Here is a 22,219-nt window from a genome sequence, read left to right on the forward strand (position 1 = left end):
CCAAAAACGCGAAATCTTTTTAAACAAAGACTGTTGACTTGAGAAAAGTTCCCCCTAGGGAGGTTTTTCATTCTGAAGCATGAGACACCAATCCCACGGACAAACTCAGGTAGTCACCGAGCATGAGAATGGAGGGGACACTGGGGTTCTCTCGGGAAGAAGAGGTAAAGGGGGAAGAAGGCTGTCCAGTTAAACAGATGTGGATTCAAATCCAGATATCACCCGGGACAGGCTGTGATCTCAGCAAGTCCTTTCTCTGAGTAAGCTTCATTTTGTTCATCCGTACAGAGAAGCTACTCTGTCTGTCTAGAAGGGTGGTTATGAGGCTTAAGTGAGAGAGCCTTCAAATAAGTGACTAGCAATGATGGATCAGCACATGGTAGGGTGATCGTTCCCCTTCCTAGAACAAAAGAGAAGCCTTACTTAGGTTTTTCTCTCTCCCTATCTCCACTGCCATAGAATTTAGTAGAAAACATCCCAATGAATAGGTATTCACTGACATGCCAAATGGGTGACTTAAACCTGATGGACTTACTCAAATCTCCTTTGGGAGGTAGTACCACATTAAAGTCACTTTTTGTTTACAGTTCACTCATAATGACAGTAAAGACAACTTGCAGTAAGTAGCACTTACTATTTATGAAGCAATTTTCTGTGTTTTTACTTGTTTAATTCTCAAAATAACCTATTTTTCATCCCCACTTTATGGATGAGAAAATTAAGGCCTAGAAAGATTCATTAACTGGCCAAAGATTACACGCATCTATGGCACAGACACCGTAGGCTCGGTTCTCCCTAAGTAATTGATTCTGACGACTGTTCGAGGCCTTTTCATTTTCATCTAACCTCAATCCTTCGTATTGAAGCTTATGACTATTTTCTTTCTCAGGGTCACACATATTACCGCCCTCCCCGCCAAAGTACAATAAACATAAATATAATTGGAAAGCTATAGATGCATTTAGACTTTGGGAGAAAGTAGGAATGTATATGAAGCTGAACTCAAGTGGCATTAATATTTAAATAACATTAAAAAACTGTTTAAAACACTTATTTTCCTCCTTTCCCTCTCTCCATCTGCATAAGTTCATTTCAACTGGCATAATTTGTACAAAGTTTTAAAACAGAGTCTAGCGGGTTTGCATTTTATGATAACACTGACACCTGAAATTAAACTCAGCAGGTAAAAAAAAATTCCTCCATAGATTTGACTTTTAAATGACACCTCTATGTACTAAAAACACATTTTAAAGAAAAATCTCTATTGATATTAGAAGTTACTCCAAGAAGTCAACACAGGAAGAAAAAAGGAAGGAAGAAACCGGAAGTGGGCTGGAAATTACAGCCCAACCATGTGCAAATGGCCTCAGAAAATCATTCCCTAACCTGCCCTTGTTCGGGGAAAGAGAGACTGTCCCATCTGTTAACATGGGCATCTAAGAGTCATCTCTAACCACCCCTCCCTCAAATCCAACTTCCAATTTCTTGACCAAGCTGGTCAATTTCTCCTCCTAAGCATCTGCCATTTTTCTTAATCAATGACCATCACATTTATAAAGAACAATGTAGGAGCCAAAAAAATGATCATGATCTGTTAAGCCACAAAAGGGTTCAAATTTGCACATAAAATATGATTGCAAGTATCCTTCTGTCTAGTGTAATAATAAAGTGTATATACATGTATAAATATCTCCATAATTGTAGATATGAAAAAAGGTGTAAATGTTGAAAGTTATCTCTGGGTATAGGATATGGGTCATTTCAATTACATGAATATATTTTTTTCCTAAATTGTATACAAGGAGTATGCATTGCTTTTATAATTTAAAAATATTTAAAAGCTTAAAATCACCACCATATCTTGTTATACTGCGGTGATTCAAAATACTTGAGCACGGACAGTACAGTTCATACATGTTAGACTTAGTTTACATGCCAGGTGTGGTGAGTTAACATCTGCAGGATCCTAACTGGGACTATACCTCCCAGGGGTGCCTGGTTCCCATCTGAAAGACTCCAGTCAGAAGCCCACATTCCGAACGCTGTGCACCAGACATCTCTGATCAACACCAGAGGCTGTCTTTTAAGTAGCATCATGGATGTTAGAAATGATTTTTCATGGCTATTCGAGATGTGTGGATTGTCTGGAAACATTGCACATGAGGAAGGAATAAAAATCTAAGTAGCCTCAAAAAAAAAAAAAATGTCTAAGGAACCCAATGGCCTAAACCCTTCAGAATCACTTAGGTTCCCCAACTAATCAGGGGCATATATCAGATTTGGGCCATGGATTGTAACTAGAAGATTGGTTGAATCCTGTCAGTCATACACTGTCACCCAGTCTCCAGTAAACCTTTCTTGTAAGGTGCTGTCCCAGTTTCTAAGGAGGCAAAGAACTGACTCTCACTGAGCTTATAAGACAGGTCCTATAGCAGAAGGACCCTCAACAAATGTGAGCTTTGCTGTTTGCTATTATCATTATCTGTGGTCTATCGTGATGTGGCACGTGACTACACAGACATCTCAAGCTGTTCACGCCAATCACCTGTCTCATTGTGTCAACTCTATCCATCCTCAAATCCTGCCATTTTTACCTCTAAAACATGCGCTCTCCCCAATAATACATCTACTTCTCTCCAGTTTTACTGTCACTATATGAATCCAAGCCACCACTGTCTCATGTTTGTGCCTCCTGCAGTAACCTCCTCACTCAGATCACACTTGAAATTGTTAAATGTTTCCCCTCAGCCCTGAAATCCTAAACTCTTGGCTGTGCCTACAAGGACCTACTTATTTAATGATTCCTTCACCCATTAGATTTCAATCTCCACTTGGGTAAATAACCATGACTGCTTTATATTCAGTGTATAACCAGGCACACAGGAGGCATTCATTGAATGAATCGATGAACAAATGAATGAATGAAGGTGCTGAGCCATCAAGTACCTTGCCGTCATGCTAATATGGTTTCAGAAAACCCTTTTTTTAACTGAAGCCTACCAACGAGCTGTCTGACTGTACAACATCTATAATATGAGAAACAAAATCCTCACATTGCCTCAAGTAGGTCCCTGTGGCAATGACGTGTCCCCCAGACACTCTTTGTTACATTGGAGGTCACTTGCGAAGTTCGCTTTGGTACTTTCTCTCCTTCCTCTGCCCCGCAGGGAAACACACACAAGAAGCCTTTGGCCTCTACTCCGAGCCTGGAGCATCCCTTCTGAAGGCCGGTCCCGCGGTTGCCTCCTCCCTCCGTCTCTTCTCTGCACATCAGGCCCCAAAGCATCTCCCTCCTGCGGATGATCCTTTGGCCTGTCAAACTGGAGTTCCGGATTTCTTTTTTCATTTGGAAAATGGCATTTGGCCTCGAAGGCACTGTTTAAAAATTGATCATGTGAACTACAAGAGGAAAAGCCACATGCAATATGCTTTGGAACAAACAATGAAAACTTGGGAGTTCATTGTGTTTTAAGGATGCTAAGGACCATTCCCGACAACTTAGTTTGTCTTGATCCTGCCGCGAAGTCAAATTCTCTTGCTTCACGGAAACATGTCCTTTTGCCCTCAGAACCACTGTGATGTCCCAGATGAAGGGGCAGAGGCCTCATTAGGGTCTCCGGTCCAGTCTTCAACCACCCATTTCACACAACCCTGTAATTAGAGCATGCTACCTGCAGCCTCAGAGTGTTGCCTACTCTTGTTTCTGTTATATTAAAAACAAACCCCAAGGCACGCCTTCATTTCACATGGGCCTCACAGCATTTGTAGAGGACCAGGGGTCAGGACCTGGGCTCCGCACATCAGCTATGGGACCTTAGCAAGTCATTCAATATTCTGGAGGCTCCCCTCTGTTTTGGGGATAGCCCATGGCATTATCAAGCGCTAAGGGTTGTTGCAAGGATCGAGGGAGATCAAATGAAATCGAAAATACGATTGCACGGCAACGTGAGATGTTGTAGTAGTATCAACAACATTAAAACGAGTCAGTTGAATTTTAGCTGCTTGGCCAATCAAATTCTAAGGATGACACAGACACAACTGCCTCCTTGCTGTGATGTCCACAAATCAGGGAGAAGGGCCTCGTAGTCCATTTGGGCTGCTAGAACAAAAGTACCACAGACTGAGTGGCTTAAACAACAAACATTTATTTTTCACAGTTCTGGAGGCTATGAGGTCCCAGAATCCTGGCACGTTCTGTGTCTAATGAGGAACTGGCTTCCTGGTTCGGAGATAAACAACCTTTTAGTTGTGTCCTCACAGGGCAGAAAAGGCGAGGGAGCTCTCTGGGGCCTTTTATATGCTAATCCCATTCATGAGGGCCCCACCCTCGCGACCTAATCACCTCCCAAAGACCCATCTCCTAACACCATCTCATGGGGGTTAGGATTCAACACAGGGATTTTAAAGGGACAGAAACATTTCAATCCGTAACAAAGGGGGTGAAGGAACTAACATATGGCTGCGCCCTGCTCCTGCCTCGAGGCGCTGTGTATTTGTAAAGAGCGAACTATTAAAAAGGAAAGAAATGCTGACATCTACCAAAAGAAAAAAAAAATAAACCATGCTTTATCATTATTATTATTTTTATTATAAACTATGCATTTTTCAATATGTTACTGCTTTTTGTAAAAGAACCATTCTCATTCTTTAAAAAGAGACTGCCTCGTGAAACAAAGTGTATCAAAACTTAGTAACAAGAAATGATTCTCTCTTGAAAAATCAACACGCTTCCTTGGACAAGATAATAGCTATTCTTACAAAACTCATCCTGTTTTCCATTGCCGCCTTTAAAAAAGGTAAAAAGAAATGAAAGAAATTAATTTAAATAACATATTTTATTTAACCTAGCATATCTAAAACATTAGTATGGTAACATATAATCAATATAAAATGTTGAGATATTTTACATTCTTTTCTCATTCTAAGCCTTCGAAAGCCACTGTGTGCTTTACATGCACAGCCCACCTCAATTTGAACCAGCTAGGTTCCAAGTGCTCAAAAGCCACAGTGCTGAACAGTACAAGTTTAAATATCTCCTAAGCCATTGTCCCATTTAGGAAAGTTTGGTCTCGGTCACGAGAAAGGAGTTGAAGCAGAGAACCCAGGAGGCTGAGCAGTAATACAGGCTGGATAAACGGCCTGTGCGGGTGGTGCTGGAACCAGAGAGAACTGGTTTAACTGGGTGTAGAGCACTCGGGGGCGCAGACAACATTTACTGGGCAGCTAAGGTACCAGGTGTCATACTGACACTTCCATGTGGTCTTAATTCATTCAGGCTTTACCACCAATCTGTAGGACTTCCCTTGATGGATAGGAGCACTGAGGCTCAAAAGGCTAAGTGACTCAAGTCACACAGCTGGGAAGAGGGGCCCTGGGGTTAACCCCAAGACTTCTGACTTCAATCCGATGTGCTTTCCTCAGTGTGGCATTAACGGCCTCCATGATCTGACTCCTGTGGACCTCATTGCTCTATGTCCCAACGCTGGAGCGGCCTCGAACGAAGGTTGCCATGCCTTTCTGCTTGCTGCCTACTGGACTAGCTCCTACTTATCTACATGGTGACCCTCTAAGACAGAGATCCTCGATTGTCTCCTTACTCCAGGGACGTTTGACAATATCTAGAGACATTTTTGATAGTCAAGACTGGGGAGAACAGGGTGCTACTAGCATCTAGTGGGTAAAAGTCAGGGATGCTGATAAACAAGGCCCAGGACAACCCCTCACGACAAACAATTATCTAGTTCAAAATGGTAATAGGGCTGAGGTTAAAAACCCGTGGTCTAAGTCCCCACCGTCCCTCAGAGAAGGTTTCCATGAGGTACATACCAGGAAAGAAGAGCAAATTCGCTGTGGAAATCATTTACTCCAAAGCCATCTCCCTTGGCCCGCGGAAGTGGAAGGTATTGATCTGCATCCCAGTACTTTGCTTAATTTCCATCCCTTATATTACACCATACCACGCAGATTCTGTTTTTTAAGGGCAGAAACTCAAATTTAATAGAGATGTCAATAGGCGGGCAGTGTGAATGTCACTTCTGGCATGGCGCTCTCTTTGGGGTGACACAGGTGGAGAAGCGAAAACAGAGAAAAGATCGAGAAGCAATCAAAAATTTCCACTTACAGCATTAACCTCTCTCAACAATGCATTGCCAAACAAATCTTTAATGCAAATTGATCTTTCCTGAGGATGTGCACTTTTCCTGGGGTCAGACTACAGCTCTGGAAGGCTGATTTTTATGTTTTTCTTCTGAATGTTAAATTAGCTCTTAATCACATCCACGAGGCTACCCGTGAAGCCACCATCGGGGAGTGTTTTGGTCTTTGTCCTTTTGATTTTCATTCTGGAAAGGGATGATTTAAGCAGGCATGCCTCCCATTTTCATTCTGCTTAAGCAAACACTCCTAAGCATTTAACAAGGGCTGATACTGCAAAATGCACTCCAGTCTCCCCGACCGTTGGAGGAGTATGTGTCTAACTTGGAGAGTCTATTTTTCCTCCGCGTTCCAAGGCCTATGGAGATTTTATGTAAACATCTCTTGTAGCAAATGGGGAAAAGCAGCAACTATGTCTCTCCCTTTTCTCTACTCCTTGCCATTCATCCCAGTCCACGTGGCACGTGCTCCCTGGGCGTACATTCCATTCCAGGCATGGAGCTTGGGGCTGGGGATACAGCCATAGAGTTGATCTGCCCTTGAGGAGCCTTTTGAGAGTGCAGAGGGCATACGGACACAGACACCATGACCATGGACACAAGACAGGAATGGGGAGAGACAAGGTTCTCAGAGGAAAACATCTGAGCTGAGCCCAAGAGGATGGCACAATTTCAAAAGGCTGGCGAGGAAAGAGAAGTCATCTGTTGCAGAGGGAACCACCAGAGAAAGAGTAAAGACAGGCCTGGGACCAGGGAATGGCCACCAGCCACTCTTTCCAAAGTCAAATAAGGAGGCTGATGTATGCAAGGGAATAAGACTAGGATAACCTGGAATGCTAAGTAGAGAACTTGAACTTCATTCTGCAGCCCCTGGACAGCTACTGAATATTCCTGAGCAGGAATTATAGCATCTGTGTTTAAGAAAACTAACAACTCTGAAACCAGTGTGAGCACCGGCTTAGGAGGAGGTAAATGTGCAGCCCAGAGGCCAATGTAAATGCTTCTGGTGGCAGACCCAGCTGGGGACCATCTCAATAGCATTGTCCTTGGTTTGGGGGACATTTCTTGTTGCCACATGTTAATTGTTCCATACATGGGTACAATGGATTGCATGTTTGTATTCTCCCCAAATTCATATGTTGAAATCCTAATTCCTAATATGATGGTATTAGGAGGTAATGTCTCTGAGAAGTATACTTAGGTCATCAGGGTGGAGCTCCCATGAATGGGATTAGTATCCTTATCAAAGGGACTCTTTCTGCCACACGAAGATACAAGGAAAAGTTGGCAGTCTACAAATCGGAAGAGGGTCTTCGCCAGAACCCAGCCCTGATCTCAGACTTCCAGGCTCCAGAACTGTGAGAAATAAACTTCTATTGTTTATAAGCCACCCAGGCTACAGTAACAGCCCGAACACACCAGGACAGTGAAGCAGCACATGCTGAGAGATGGGACCTCCAGCAGCAGGGAATAAATCACAGCTGGTGTCAGTGTGTCAGAGCGTCACTGTCCTTCTCCAAGAGTTGGTCTGGAGATGGCCTGTGACTCAGTCCTAGTCATGAGCTGGAATGAAAAGTCACAGTGTCACCAAAGCCACAGGAGGGAGAGTGTCATGAAGGAAATTCCCCATTTAAACAAACAGAAACATTATTTGCCGCAGGTCCTAAAAAGTCCCCAAGAGTCAAGAGTACATGCTGATGAGCCTCCTGCTTTCCAGGTATTCGAATTATACTGCGTGATGGCTCTCAATTGTCATACATGTTAACCCCTGTTCAATGTGCCCTTGACTTAGGCCACATAAATACCCTTGCAATTAAACAAGAAGGGCTTTTCCTTTTTATTGAGGTAAAATTCACATAACATAAAATTAACCATTTAAACATGCACAATTTAGTGGCATTTAGTGCATTAATAATCTTGCACAACTACCACCTTTGTCTAATTGCAAAAAAATTACAATACTCCAGAAGAAAACCCCCATGCCCCTTAAGCAGTCAGTCTCCATTTTCCCCTACCCAGAGCCCCTGGCAACCATCCATTTGCTTCCTGTCTCTATGGATTTACCAATTCTAAATATTTCATATAAGTGCAATCATATCATATGTGGTCTTTTGTGGTCTGGCTTCTTTTATTTAATGTGTTTTTGAGGCTCAGTCATGTTCTAGCATGTATTACTGTGCCATTCCTTCTCATGGGTGAATAATAATCCACTGCGTGGACATACCACATTTATTTATTCATTCATTCATCAGCTGATGGACATTTGGGTTGTTTCCATCTTTTGGCTACTCTGAATAACGCTACTATGAACACTTGTGTACACATCCTGGTTTGATAAAAATGGCTTTTCTTTAGGTTCTCTGAATCTCTTTGCTCTATGCACATAAGGATGTATCTTTAGTATTAATAATGATTTTAAATTTCTAGAACCTGGCACCTAGGGCACTCAAGTGACAGTAGCTGTTGTCTCTCAGTAGCAAGTCTACTCTGTGCCTGGCTCTACGGTGGACACCTGAAAACATTTACATCTCATTTAATCTTCTCAAGACTCCCAATATTTGCACGCACATAAGAAAACCATGGCTCAATCTGGGTGAAATCACACGCCCCACGTTACACACATCGTAGCAGGTAGAACCAAAACTAAACATGGCGGAAGGGTGCCCAGCCTATTACCTGGCACAGAGCAACTCTACAATGAAAATTAATCAAGTGCTCAATGACAGTTTGATCATTAAAAAACAAAAGAACTGAAAGGGGGTAAGAAGGTACAATGCACCTTTTGCTTTTTCCCCTCTTATAAATAATCATACTTTCATGGCATCGGATGTTTAGTGGGTTATTGTATTAGCTTCCTAGGACCGTGTAACAAAGGACCACAAATGGGGGGTCTGAAACAGCAGAAATGTATCGTCTCATAGCTCTGAGAGCCAGAACTCCGAGACCACGCTGTGAGCGGGACACGCATCCTCTGAAGGCACGAGAAGAGGCTCTTCTTCAGGACTCTCTCTGAGCTTTTATTATTTTTTCATTTCTTTAGGCGAGGCTACCCTTGGTTGATCTCGCATATTGCAAGGACCTCGTCAGCATACAATCCCTTATTTTTTATTTTTTATATCTACAGCACCTGGTCTTCTAGGTGGTCTCCCATCTAAGTACTAACCGGGCCTAATCCTGCTTAGCTTCCGAGATCGGATAGGATCAGGCTTGTTCAGGGTGGCATGGCCATAGACTCTCTCTGAGCTTTTGCTGGTCCCTCAGCCTGGAGCAGCACATCTCTAGTTCCCACAAGGCATCCTCCTTATGTTCGTGTCCGGGTCCAAATTTCCCCTTTTATAAGGGTACCAGTCATATCGAATCAGGACCCAATCTAATCCAGTACGATCTCATTTTAACTAATTACATCTGCTATGACCCTAGTTCCCAATCAGGACGTGTTCTGGGGGTTAGAACTCCGGCTTATGAATTTTGGGGAGGACACAACTCATCCCATAACAGTTACCTTCATCATCATGCAAAAGTCAAGAAAGAAAAGCACACATGGCAGAAAGTCAGGGGGAAGCATTTCAGTTCTATGAGGTCAGAGATGCCCAGTCCCCAGAGGTCACCTGTCAAAGATCAGCAGGGCTGATTCAAGGTAGCTGGAGAATGGACAGGATGGCCTGAAAGCTACCGCAGGTCTCAATGTTCTAACCGTGTGAGAGAAACAGCATGAAACCAGGCTTCATGGAAATAAATGCAGATTCCGTAATTGATCTCTAACACACAAAATACGGCGTCTGCTTATTTAGTCCCAAATTCTCTCAGGAGACATAAATGCCCCCTCTGCAAGAGTACAGAACTATTCCTGGCTTCTAACAATCTCTTACTTTTCTAGTTCCAGATAAGAACTTCCAGCTCATGTTCCTGCCACCTTCAAAATTAGAGATTAAATTGCCAGCATCTAGCTTCTACAAAAAAAAAAAAAAAATGAAATTGTTCAGCTATATCTCATTCACACAACACATTAGACAGATGCAGCACATAAAGTAAACAGCCTAGTTAATAAGTGCGAGTTCATTAGTTGTGGCGCTGTCAAGAAAACCCAATAGCTGTGATAACACACAAAGCCGTCCCCATCTCAGAAGTCAAGCTAAATGCTTTCCATTTTTATCACCCAATTCATAACCTTGCTGTCTGGCTTTAAGAATCAATAGCCTGGTGGTTTTGGTATCCAATAAATTTGTCTTAGTTTGGACGTTTTTCATTTCCCATGCCACTTGAAGAGAGCAGGATAAGGTAAATTGCTCCTCTCACAGCATTTGTTTTTCCAAATCTATAATTTCACACTGACATGTTCCACAAACCAGTGAAGGCAAAGAAGGAAAGAAAGCAGATATCAGAGGCCTTATCCCAACATCAAAAAAGCTTCCAGCTGGGATCATTTGGGACAACCAATTTAGCAGGTTTTACACAGGCAAACGTCAACTGGTCTACCCCGGGTAACCCATCATTCACCTAGCAAAGAATTTTTATGCAGTGCTTACTAAGTGCCAAACCTTGTGTTGAGTAATTTACATAAATTATCTCATTAATCCTCACAAGACAGTTGCCTGAAAAAAAAATGCCACCGTTTTATACACACACAAATACATATACTCAATATATTTATTTTTATATAGAACACTGAAACTGAAAAAAAGCAAGCAATGCTGGTTTTGTGGGTTATTGAGAGCAGGAATGTACTCAACAAGCACATATTTGAAGCAAATACACCCACATACAACTCAAAATCATTGAGTTTAACCCTAAAAGTGAGGTTGGGGAGGGAGCAATTGCCTAACCTAACACAAATCATCCGAATTCACGAAACTGAGGCTCGAACAACAGGATGGCATGTCCAAAGTTATCCAGAGAGCAAAGGAGAAAATTAAGTCTAAATTCCGAGTTCTTATCTTCTTGCTCTGCTGCTTCAGTTATATTTTTTTCCTCCTCTTCATCAAATCAACACATATTTTTAAAAATGTTTATCAGACCTAAACACGGAAAGATTCATGACTTGGAAGCATTCAAGATGGCAGAGAGAGAAACCTTCAAGCATCTTCCAGTCCAAACCCATAGAAATAGAACGTGTTTACCTGAGACTCAAAGAAGAAGGGCTGAGGCGTGACCACTAATGAGTATGGGGTGTCTTCTGGGGGCAATGAAATGTCCTGGGACTAAATAGTAGTGACAGTAACATAATCTTGTAAATACACTCAGTATATAAAACCACTGAACATGAAAACCATTGACTTGTACATTTAAAAGGGTGAAATTTATGGTACGTGAATTATACCTCAATTAAAAAAATAATCAGTGACATCAGAACAGCCAGGGCTTGATAACACAGATTGGTCCCTATCAAAATAGTCAAGTTTAAAAAAAAAAAAAAAAGATTCTACCAATCACCCTTATTTATTCTAAGCAATTTCTAGACATAAGCGTGCTAGGCAAGACACTATAGCGTTTTGCCTGGTTTAATCTACACAATAATCTTATGATATAAATGCCCATTGTCTCTGGTTCACACATATAATATTAAGTCTCCCATCATTTCACAATACAAGATCACACCTGTCTTCCAGGTCGCCTGTCACAGCACTTAGCAAAATATATTTAGTTAGCTGGGCCTGGATCTCTCTCGTCAGAGTACGACTCCCTGTAAACAAGGACTTCGCTTTTCAAGAAAAGAACAACTTTAGAAGAGCGGTATGAGATGTATAGGAAGGCGGACTAGAGCCAGCGGATGGAAAACGAGTGAGAAGTTTGAGAAATGAGTTACCACGAAAGGAAGAAGAGGTGGCCACTAGAGGTTCTCCAGGCAGAAGGCTGTGTCTTTTAACTTAAACAAATATGCATTTGAGAAACAACCTAGCTGGGGACAGGGGACATGGTCGTGAACAAGGCAAAGGCAGTGCTAGTGCCACTGTATGATTCTGTAGAGAGATGGCTCTAAATCCCCTGGTGGCTATTGATCACCAGGCTGTGCTGGAAGGCCAGGGCAAGAAGGGGTGGGGCACGGAGATCAGCGTCTTCTTTCATCGACGGATGAAAGGGAGGACTTACGTGCTCAGAAGGAGATTTCGAAGTTGGTAAAACCGATCAATATTGAACCTCTAAGACAATCCTTCACTTTCTTCTCTTTTATCCTCTTTTTGTGCATGATGACTCAGGACATGACCTCCAATCCATCCTCAGGGACCACCGACTCGGCGAGTCCCCTTTGAGGGCCCCACTAGAGTCAGTTTAACTAGAAACCTTCTCTATTTTTTGTTTTGTTTAACAATTGCAGTAATTGCTTTATTGCCAATGAATAAAACAATAATATTACTAGTCATAGTAGTATATTGTCATATTAAGTATCATTGTGCCAAGCACTGCATTTAAAGTGCTTTATCTACAGTGTCTTACTGAAGTCCAACCCTGTAAATTAGGTACTACTATACCAATTTTACAGAAGGGGGAACTAGGTAATATACCTTAAGTCACACAGCCAGTAAGTGATGGAGCAAGAATATAAACTCGGCAATCTGACTCCTGAACGTCTATTTTCCTCCATACTTCCTGTTTATAGAGTGGGAACCCCCAGCAGTTAACTAAAGAATTTCTGAATTTTCTTCTAAATTTGAGGGAACAGAAAAAACTGAAGGTAAAGATGTTTAACGCTCTACTTGCTTTTTAAATGACTTCGGAGTTTAGGTATTCCAATGCCCGATTAAATAAAAAATATGTTGAAAAGTTACAATGGAAGTGACTTTCTACCCTCAAAGAAATCTGTTCTGTTTTCAGGAGATAATTGCAGGTACTAATAAGCACAAAATAAATCTTTATTTTATATGTATATGTGTGTGTACATACATATATGTATGTTTTACATACAGTTTATATTTATGAAAACAATATATTGCTATGTATATATATACAGCATATATACAATATACGATAATATATTGTCATCATTTTACCTGTTAACTATCCATTTTGTGAATCAGGATACTGGGGTAACAAAGATGTTAAACAATTCAATAAAGTCACTTGACGAGTAACTGATCAAGCCACCGGTCACATGCACATCTTCCTGCCTTCTAATGTACCACGCCAGCTGTGTACGAGGTCCACACCCAGGCCGATAGCCAACACAAATGCAAGCAGCCAAGACAGGAAGAAACCCAATGCTTTGTTTCTACGAACCTCTAGACGTTTAAAGAGAAAAAAAACCTCGAAAACCCACGTGTACCGATCACAGGGCCCGTTGGAGCGGGGAAAAAAAACCCACACACACCGCAATTTGTTCTTGTTTACAAATAGTTTTAAGCTGAGTGTCAAACAAAATGAGTTTGTCTGCCAGATGAGATCCCAATTTTCTAAGTTCATTAGCGGCTGATGAACAACAGAAAGGGTCACCCTGGTGATTTAATAATTTGGCCCTGACTCTTATCAAAGCCACTTTAAAAAAAAAAAAAAAAATTCAAGCTGTCAGGAGAGGAAGGAAATGCTGTGGGATCCAATTGGTGCACTATTTCCATGCAAACAAGGAGTAGATACTTAGGCACATGCTGTATTCAGTCGCCACAACCAGGGCGGGCTGGGGAAAGAAATGAGAAAGGCAGGGAACATTTCAATTTGCCCTACTGGAAGCCACGGGCCTCATTCAGTTGCCTAGAGCCCGACTCTGACATGCTCTTTTCATTTACTTTATTTAATCCCGTAGGTAGCAAAAACATGCTTTTAAAGGATACGACTCAGGATCATTAGAAAACGAGGAATTTCTCAAGAAGCCCATCCTCTGGGGCCCAAGTAGGGCATGCTATTCAGATGCCGGGGAAAGACAGAGAAGGTGGCTTTCCAAGTTCTAAGGAGGCCCTGGTTCGGAGGGACGCTCTAGTTTTTTACTATGACATTCCTTTCACAATGCAAAGGAACACCGAGGTTCTTATTCAAATGTTAACTGGAACAATGAAACGCCCCCAGGTTCTCATTCAAATGTTAACTGGAACAATGAAATGCCCCTGACATACTTCTCTCCAGTTTGGCCCCCATGAGCAATCAAGGTGAGATTCAAAATCACCACCCTATCACCAAAGGGCACTTCTTTTTTGAGGAATTAGTCACCTTCGGTCATAGCCACAGCCTCTGGAAGTCCCTTTAAGACTCTCCAAAGCTGGGAAAAGGTGGGTCCTTCTTTCCAGGAGACAGGAAATGGTACGAAATATTCTGACCTTAGAGAGAGGCACCTCATAGGGAGGTTGGGGGCTTAACTCTCTCCACTCCCTCCAGAGGGTCTCTGAGCATTCTCCTCCTTCTAGATCCTTCTCTCCTTTATCCCCTTAACATTCTCTTCAGGTCTCACGTCTCACAACTCCTCCTTTCCTACCAAACACGTCTCCTTCTTAGTCCTTATCCTTTTACTAAATACTTATTTGCAAGGGTATTTTATTTATTAACTTAAATTAGTTTCAAGTATACAGTACATTGGTTAGACGTTGATATAGTTCATAAAGCGCTCCCTCCCAATGACTCCCTCCCCTGGCCCTCTACCTAGCCATCATATTCATGCTAACTGCATTCCCTCTGCCGTGCTCCCCCCCCATCCCCATGACCATCTATCAACTACTAATTTGTACTTCTTTAACCCTTCACCCCATTCTCTCAGGCCCCCAACCTCCCTCCCCTCTGTCCATCACCAAATTGTCCACTACATTTGCGAGTCTGTTTTTGATTAATTTGTTCTTTTTGTTCCTTAGATTCCACATATAAATGAAATCATATGGACCTTATCTTTCTCTGTCTGACTTATTTCACTCAGCATAATAACCTCTAGGTCCATCCGTGTTGTTGCGAATGGTAGGATTTCATTTTTTTTTTTAATGGCTGAGTAATATTCCATTGTATATATGCCTATACGCTCACTTAGTATATGACAAAGGGGTGAAGAATATACAATGGGGTAAAGACAGTCTTTTCAATAAATGGTGTTGGGAAAATTAGAGATACATGCAAAAAAAAAGCTGGACCACCTTCTTACACTGCATATAAGAACAGACTCGAAATGAATGAAAGCCTTAAATGTAAGACCTGAAACCATAAAACTTCTAGAAGAAAACATAGGCAGTAAACTCTCTGATATTACTGCAAGATTATTTTATTATTGTCTTTCTTCCCCCTGGGAATGCAAGCTCCATGAAGGCAGGGCTTGCTTCTTTCTAAGGGAGCGAATGACACACTTTACTTTCCACTAATGGAGGATACTATGTTTTACCCAGTTTTAAACAGGAACTAGAATTTTGAAGCCCCTGACTCTTCGGTTAACCCAAACCTCTGGAAAAGCACTAAAGAGGCAAGTTTGATGGCCTAAAGGGGCACTAGGTGGGCTGGTGACCTTAATCCAAGAAGGGATCATTGTTTATCCTTAGCAAGAAGTGAAGGCAGGTGGGGATGCATCAGGGCATTTTTTTTAATGCTCTTCCAAACAACAGATCTTCACCATGAAGTCTCAATATTCTTCTGAAATGTCTTTTAATGTCTAGAATTTCAGACTTCGACATTCAATGCCAGATGTCAAATAATGTACATTTCCAAACCAAATAAAAACAATATTATGACTGGTCTTTCGGAATGTCCTTCCTACAAATTACCTGCCAGGTCAACTCCTAATTGTCCTTTCAGACCCCGCTCAAAGGTCACCTCCTCCGTGAAGCTTTCCCCAACAAGCATTGCTCAGAGTGAGAAAATCAAGTATTTAACTCAGTTTTTGAAAACCTTCATATCTTAGTTCAAAAGGGCTTAGTGAGAAAGTTATTTCTTCCCTTTCCGACCCCTCAATACGATGCTAGTATGTCCTTACAGCCTCCAACTCCCGACAAAGGGAACTGAGAACGTCCTTCACAGAGCTTCTGGCTGGCAGCAGCATCTAGCCGGACTTCTGCATAGTTTGGTTCCTCTGGTTATCTGCTACTGAAGGAGAGTGGTATAAATTTCTTAGTACCATACATGTATTCACATAAATAATAAGGTCTTAAGAACATGTGACCAAACACCGAACAGGAAGATGGGAATCAGAGTTTACGAGGCCCTGCCCAGTTATAAACTCCACGAGGGCAGGCACTGAGCGTCCCGCTGGTTCCTGCGTGTCCATGAACTTGGCACAGCACGTGGAACACAGCAGCCACTCAGTAACTATTTGTGGAGGGACACCGAGACTCGGGGACTTAAACTGAATCACGCAAGAACACCACAGGAATTTAAAACACACCTCCTCACTCTAAGTCCAAAACATTTTCAACTTCGGAACTCTGTACCAAACTGCTTCAAAAGCCAATAAACATTTAAGTGAATATAAAGAAAACAAAACTAAGATGGTTCTTTTCCTTGAGGTATTTATAACTCAACCGAAATCCTTAAAATCTATTCTTCCCAGAGATTTCCAGTTATCTTTTTTGCCTTCAAAACTATGATAAAAGACCAAACTATGCCTCTCTGGAAGCTCACCGAAGTTTAAGTTTATTCTGCCCGTCAAAAAGATTGAAAAACTTCATATCCGCAGGATCTACTAATGTGATATGCAAGCAAAATTTACGATATAATTGACAGGTATTTCCAAAAGCTGTTTTGAATTTTTTTTCTTAGCAATACCTATCCAGAATATTTATTTGGATTACTTCAAAAGTTTCAATCTTTTTTATTTTATTTTATTTTATTTTGCTTTAAAATCCCCACAGGCACACGTCCTTTCAAGGTGAACAGCAGGTAAAAATTCTACAAAAAAACAATGGCAGAAACCGTTTCTTTTTATACACCGCAAACCAAATTTCCTTGAAAGACCACAGAAGAAAGAGCTCTGTGTTATAGCTTGTGTTTGCTATCAGGACAAGGTTTTTAAAGGAAGAGTGAGCCTACTTTTCCGGAAGTAAATGAGAAAAGCTTACGAAGGATGAGATAAATAGTCAAAATTAAAAAGTCGATATGCTCCATACCGAAAAAGCTGTAGCTACCTTCAGATGTTTCCCAAGCAATTTAGGTGTGGTGAGGATGGTCTGAGAGCGGACGGCCGTGCCGAAGAAAGTACAGTAAAACGCAGAACTACACAGGCATGATGGGCTGGGCCATTTACAGTAGGGGCGAACTGTCCCTCCGATTTTAGTAGTTCTCATGGGTGACAGCATGGCACAAAAGCGAATGGAGTCACATGATGAAAAGTTTAAATAATATTCGGGCTTTTCTGTTTGAGAAGAGAGAAAAATATGAGTTTGGAACATTTTCCATAACATCATTGTGCGTTTTTTTTAATTAAGTTTTCGAAATTTTGCTTTTTACAAAGGGAAAGGTGTCCTTTCATCTGGCAATTCACCTGTATGGAATATTTTATTGCTAACAATGCCTTGTCATTAGGCTATCGCGATTTTTATGGATAAATGCCTGAGGGAATAATTCTGTCAAACAGCATTATTATTAGAATGTAATTATAACATAATTACATAATATTATTATAAGAATAATATAATATTAATATGTTAATTATATAATCAATGATTAATATTGTTAATAATTATTTATTAATATGTTGTATATAATATTAGCATACTATTTTTCTATATAATAATCTGATGAGTTATTATATAGAAATCACATGGACTTTTAAATGGAAGCTAAGCCAAAAGCTTACTACCTGTATTACTACTCCCAGTACTAGTACCACTACTATTAGTACTACTACCACTAATAACAGCTACCACTATGTTTCTAGGGCAAATACTGTGCCTTATTTATGTGTAAGGGAAAAGAAAATCATCATGTGTCTTTTCGGTGAAGTGCCCACTACATGCCAGGACAGGCGCTGGACCACATTCTGTCATTTAATCCTCACAACAGCCCTAATGGGTAGACTTTATTATTGTCACTCGTCACCTTTTCTATCTGAGGACTGTGATATCCAGAGAAGCTAAGCGAGGTGCCAAGGCACCCCCATTCAGACTCAGCTGCATGGACTCCAAAGCCAGTGTGATGTTCAGTCTGTGTGACGGAACACCAGGTGACTGCAGACATTCTGGGGTTAGAAATGTTAGGAAGACTAAGGTATGACCGGCAAACTGTTATTAGCAGCCCCCGGACCCCAAGAGGATGGGAAGTCTGGGAACAAGAAGTCACGAGGAGCATCTTTCACATCCTAAGGACAACTTTACAAACCAGACTCAGAGAGTCACAGGTTCAAAAACAAAAAACAAAGCACACACACAAAAGTCACAAGTCTTAAGACTGTTCCTCCACATAAAATGCAGGGGTGGCCAAGCCGCCTGCCCCCAACGTCCACACCGCTCTCTCTCTCCTCTTCCTTATCCAGCATTTTCCAATTCCCCTGAACACAGACTTCCTTTCCCACTATGTCCAGGGGGTTCTCCAAACCCGACTTATGAAATAGAGGAATAGGGGGAGCGGGGTGAGGGGCAGGAGAAGAGAATAAATAACATTGAACATCTAGTCTGTGCCAAGTACTATCTTATTTAATATCCAAGAACAGCTTCTCCCAGAAAGAACAAGAGACCCCTGAGCATGTCCAGGGGAGAGAACTACATGCCCGGCTGGCTACCACAAGCCATGTCACCAATATTTATGACGTGTTCACCACGCTCTTAAGGCATCTTGGAGATAGGTGTTCAGTAGGGCGTTATTGTTCCCATTAGTGATCCAAAGAAAGGTTGAAAAAACATGTTTTGGAAGATGAAAATTTCAGTCTTTCTTTCAATCACCCTGTCTGGCTACAGGGTTGTCAATTTATTTATTTACTTATTTATTTATTCTTTTTATTTTTAACACCTACAGCACCTGGTATTCTAAGGTGAGGTCTCCCATCCAAGTACTAACCAGGCCCGACCCTGCTTAGCTTCCAAGATCAGATGAGATCAGGTACGTTCAGGGTAACATGGCCATAGACTACAGGGTTGTCCATTTAAAAAATATAACAACTGGGAGAAAAAAAGGACCCAGCCAAACACCCACCTCTGATAAAAGCTACTAGACATTTGCAAGTTTAGATGAGGAAGGGCAAAATGGGCCTCAGCTCATGCCTGCATGCATGACGCTTCACAACTGAGCAGAAAAACCCTCCGAACCAGGGGGCAGCGGCTTTCAAGAGCCCCATCCGCCACATTTATTTTAATTAGGACATATATTTAGTTTTATTACAAATTCCATCGGAGGAAGTAAAAGTCTCGCCTGCCACTTCCCACTGGAAAACCTGAGACCCAGCACGGGCTGTGTGTGAGAAGTGGACCCCACCACTTCCCTTCTCGGAATGGCTTTTATTCCGGAACGCCGGATGGCCACTGTTGCTTTCAGAGTCCCTCCTGCCTCTCACTGGAACACGAGGAAAAATCCTTCTCCCTAAACAGGACTTTTCCTATAAATGGCAGGTTTGCATTATTTCCTCAACACTGAAGCTCTCTGCTTATTTAAAATAGGCAAGTCCCTTTTTTCCCTTAAGAATCTGTCCTTTTATTGTTTCTCTATTATAATCATAAAAGAAGGGGGTGGTGTGAAAATCTCTTGCTTTCATGCAAATATCTAAAACTAAAAATAAAAAAAAAACTAATAAAAATGGAATTGATAGAGGTGGCTTTTGTTTTGTTTTCCATTTTCTGAGTTTTTCTTTTTTTTTGGTTTCCAAGTTTTCTATAGGGTCTCTCTCTCTCTCCTACAACTGCAGGGGAAATAAAGTTTATTAATGCTAAGGGGGAAAGTGGGCTTGGATATTGAAAGGCTGAAAGCATAAAGATGGTTTGTGCTTGATGTGATGCCCGCCCTCCTAACAAACTCACACATCCATGAGCTTCCCATAACCCACGTTCAGGTCCATGAAGTACGTGGCTGAGCCCCGGGTGTCTACACAGATAGTTTATGAATAATTTGCAAATGCTGATGGAGACTGTGCAGCTGCCTTTTCCCAGATACTAGACACAAAAGAGAGTGCCTCAGCTGATTCTTCTCTGGTAGGTGGTGTGGGGAGGATGGTGGGAGGAACCAGGAGCTCTGGCACCAGCAGTCCCAGCTGAGCCTGGAGGACTCGGGTTGAAGCAGGGAGCATCTCTGCCTATAGACCAGGTCTTTCCAGCCAGATGTGCTCTTGGGAGGAGCCTGGAGACAGCAAAACTCTGAGGAGCCAGGTGGCTATAACAATTGAGAGCTTTGGCTCTTTGGACAGGTGGATCAACATTCAAACCCAACCCACCCTCGTACTGCTGTGTGGCCTGGTCAAGTCACACAATTTCTAAACTCAGTTTCCTCATCTGTCCAGCAGCCAAAAACTCAATGGCCCAAAGTGGGACATACTCAAGAGTGAAAGGGAGGCCAAAATACGGAGGATGGTTGACATATGACAATCTAAGTACAGTTAAGTCTTCATTTAACACCATCAATAGGTTCTGTGGCTTTAAGTGAAACGATGTACAATAAAACCAATTTTACCATGAAACGATGTACAATAAAACCAATTTTACCATACGCCAATCGATATGAAAAGAGTTAAGTTTCTATGTTACAACAAAATGACTTTGAACTAAATGACGGGATGCGAGGACCTGCTGGAATGTTTTTTCTTTGGTCTTGAGCATGGAACAGGACTCAATGAATGCTAATAGTTGTTGCCGATCCTATTTTAAAGAGAACTGATCTTTAACGAGGTTGAAATTCAGGTTCCATCTTTGTAAACTGTATCATCTGGCAGAAATCAGTTCATCTCTCAGCCTCGATGTTTTCATCTAAAAAGTGGAATGACAATAGTAGCAAGTTGCCGGGCTGCAGAAAGCTCGACATGCAATAATTTGAGTAAAAGCGATTAGCACCATGCCTGCCATACAGTAAGTATTCAGTTCACTCTCAGTCATAGTAATAATTACTGCTCCTTATTTATATTTATGTTTACACAGACATAACCAATTTCATTCTTGCAGTAACCATGACTACATATACATTAATGAGCATACGCATATGGAGTTTTACAAATGTGTGTGTGTAAACATGGTCGTGGAGCCAGACTACCAAGTTCAAATCCTAGCTCTACCACCTACAGGCCGTGCGACTTTACGCAGGTCAATTGATGTCTTTGGGCCTCAGTTGCTTCATATGTAAAATGTGATTTTAAAAAATTACAGGGGTTCTGTGGTGTTTAAATACATTAATATATGTATAATGCTTAAAACATATTAAGTGCTCAAATATTACACAGGTAACACATATATAAATGCTTGCATTATCCAGTTTAATTTAACATGTAATTGGAACCTTTTCTAAGCATCTGTTTCAATGAGAGATAAAGAAAGAACAGCTAAGGCTCTGAAATGTCAGAAAGGGAGGAATCGGGAGGAAGCCAAGCCCTCGATCACACTTTGGCCCCCTCTGAGTGGGAGGACGTGAGACAAAGAGATTAGAGAGATTATCATCTTTGGAGACACCTCCAAACCCAGATCTCCAGGGACGAGGGGGAGAAACACCCAAAATAACCTCAAACTCTAAAAAGAAAAGCAAAATGTCTTTACGATAATAAATCGAAGGAGGAGAGGCATCAAGAACTTTATTTTCCTTGTAAAATTATCATGCCAGGGAAAAACAATGAAAAAAAGTAGAACAGCGAAATCTGCGAAATCTCTCTTGTCAAAGACCTTGGGAAAATGCAAAGAAACAGAGACAGGTGGAAGAGGAGGGAACATTTCTACCTTAAAGGTGATGTGTAGTAAGATGTGGACTCTTCTAAAAGCATCTGGACAGGTGATAATTAGAGTGGAAACCTCTGAAAAGCATCAGAAACAGATGGGGGTGGGTGGCTGTGGTTTAAGTAAATCCGGAAGTAGGCAGATGAAAAGGGGGAGAAGAGGAGGCCCCCCAAGCCAGGCCATTACCTTCTCCAACTTGTGCCTCCTGCCTTCTCAGCTCCCCTCACCTCCTGACCAAGTCCCCACAGCTCCACCTTTGCCTGGCTGTAGGTGACATCTGGGGCCTTTGGATATTGTTGTCTGTCAACCTACACAATCAGTGTAATCAAAGCCCCCAGGTCACAA

At 41.7% G+C, this 22,219-nt stretch overlaps 2 pseudogenes; both read right to left on the bottom strand.

Annotated features, from left to right (window-relative positions):
* Nucleotides 1-9,267: 9,267 nt before the first annotated feature.
* Nucleotides 9,268-9,385, bottom strand: LOC111736035 (annotated as a pseudogene).
* Nucleotides 9,386-18,980: 9,595 nt separating this feature from the next.
* On the bottom strand, nt 18,981-19,101 carry LOC111736033 (annotated as a pseudogene).
* Between the last annotated feature and the right edge of the window lie 3,118 nt (nt 19,102-22,219).

This window comes from Pteropus vampyrus, unplaced genomic scaffold, assembly GCF_000151845.1.
Source record: "Pteropus vampyrus isolate Shadow unplaced genomic scaffold, Pvam_2.0 Scaffold16, whole genome shotgun sequence".
Taxonomy (NCBI): domain Eukaryota; kingdom Metazoa; phylum Chordata; class Mammalia; order Chiroptera; family Pteropodidae; genus Pteropus; species Pteropus vampyrus.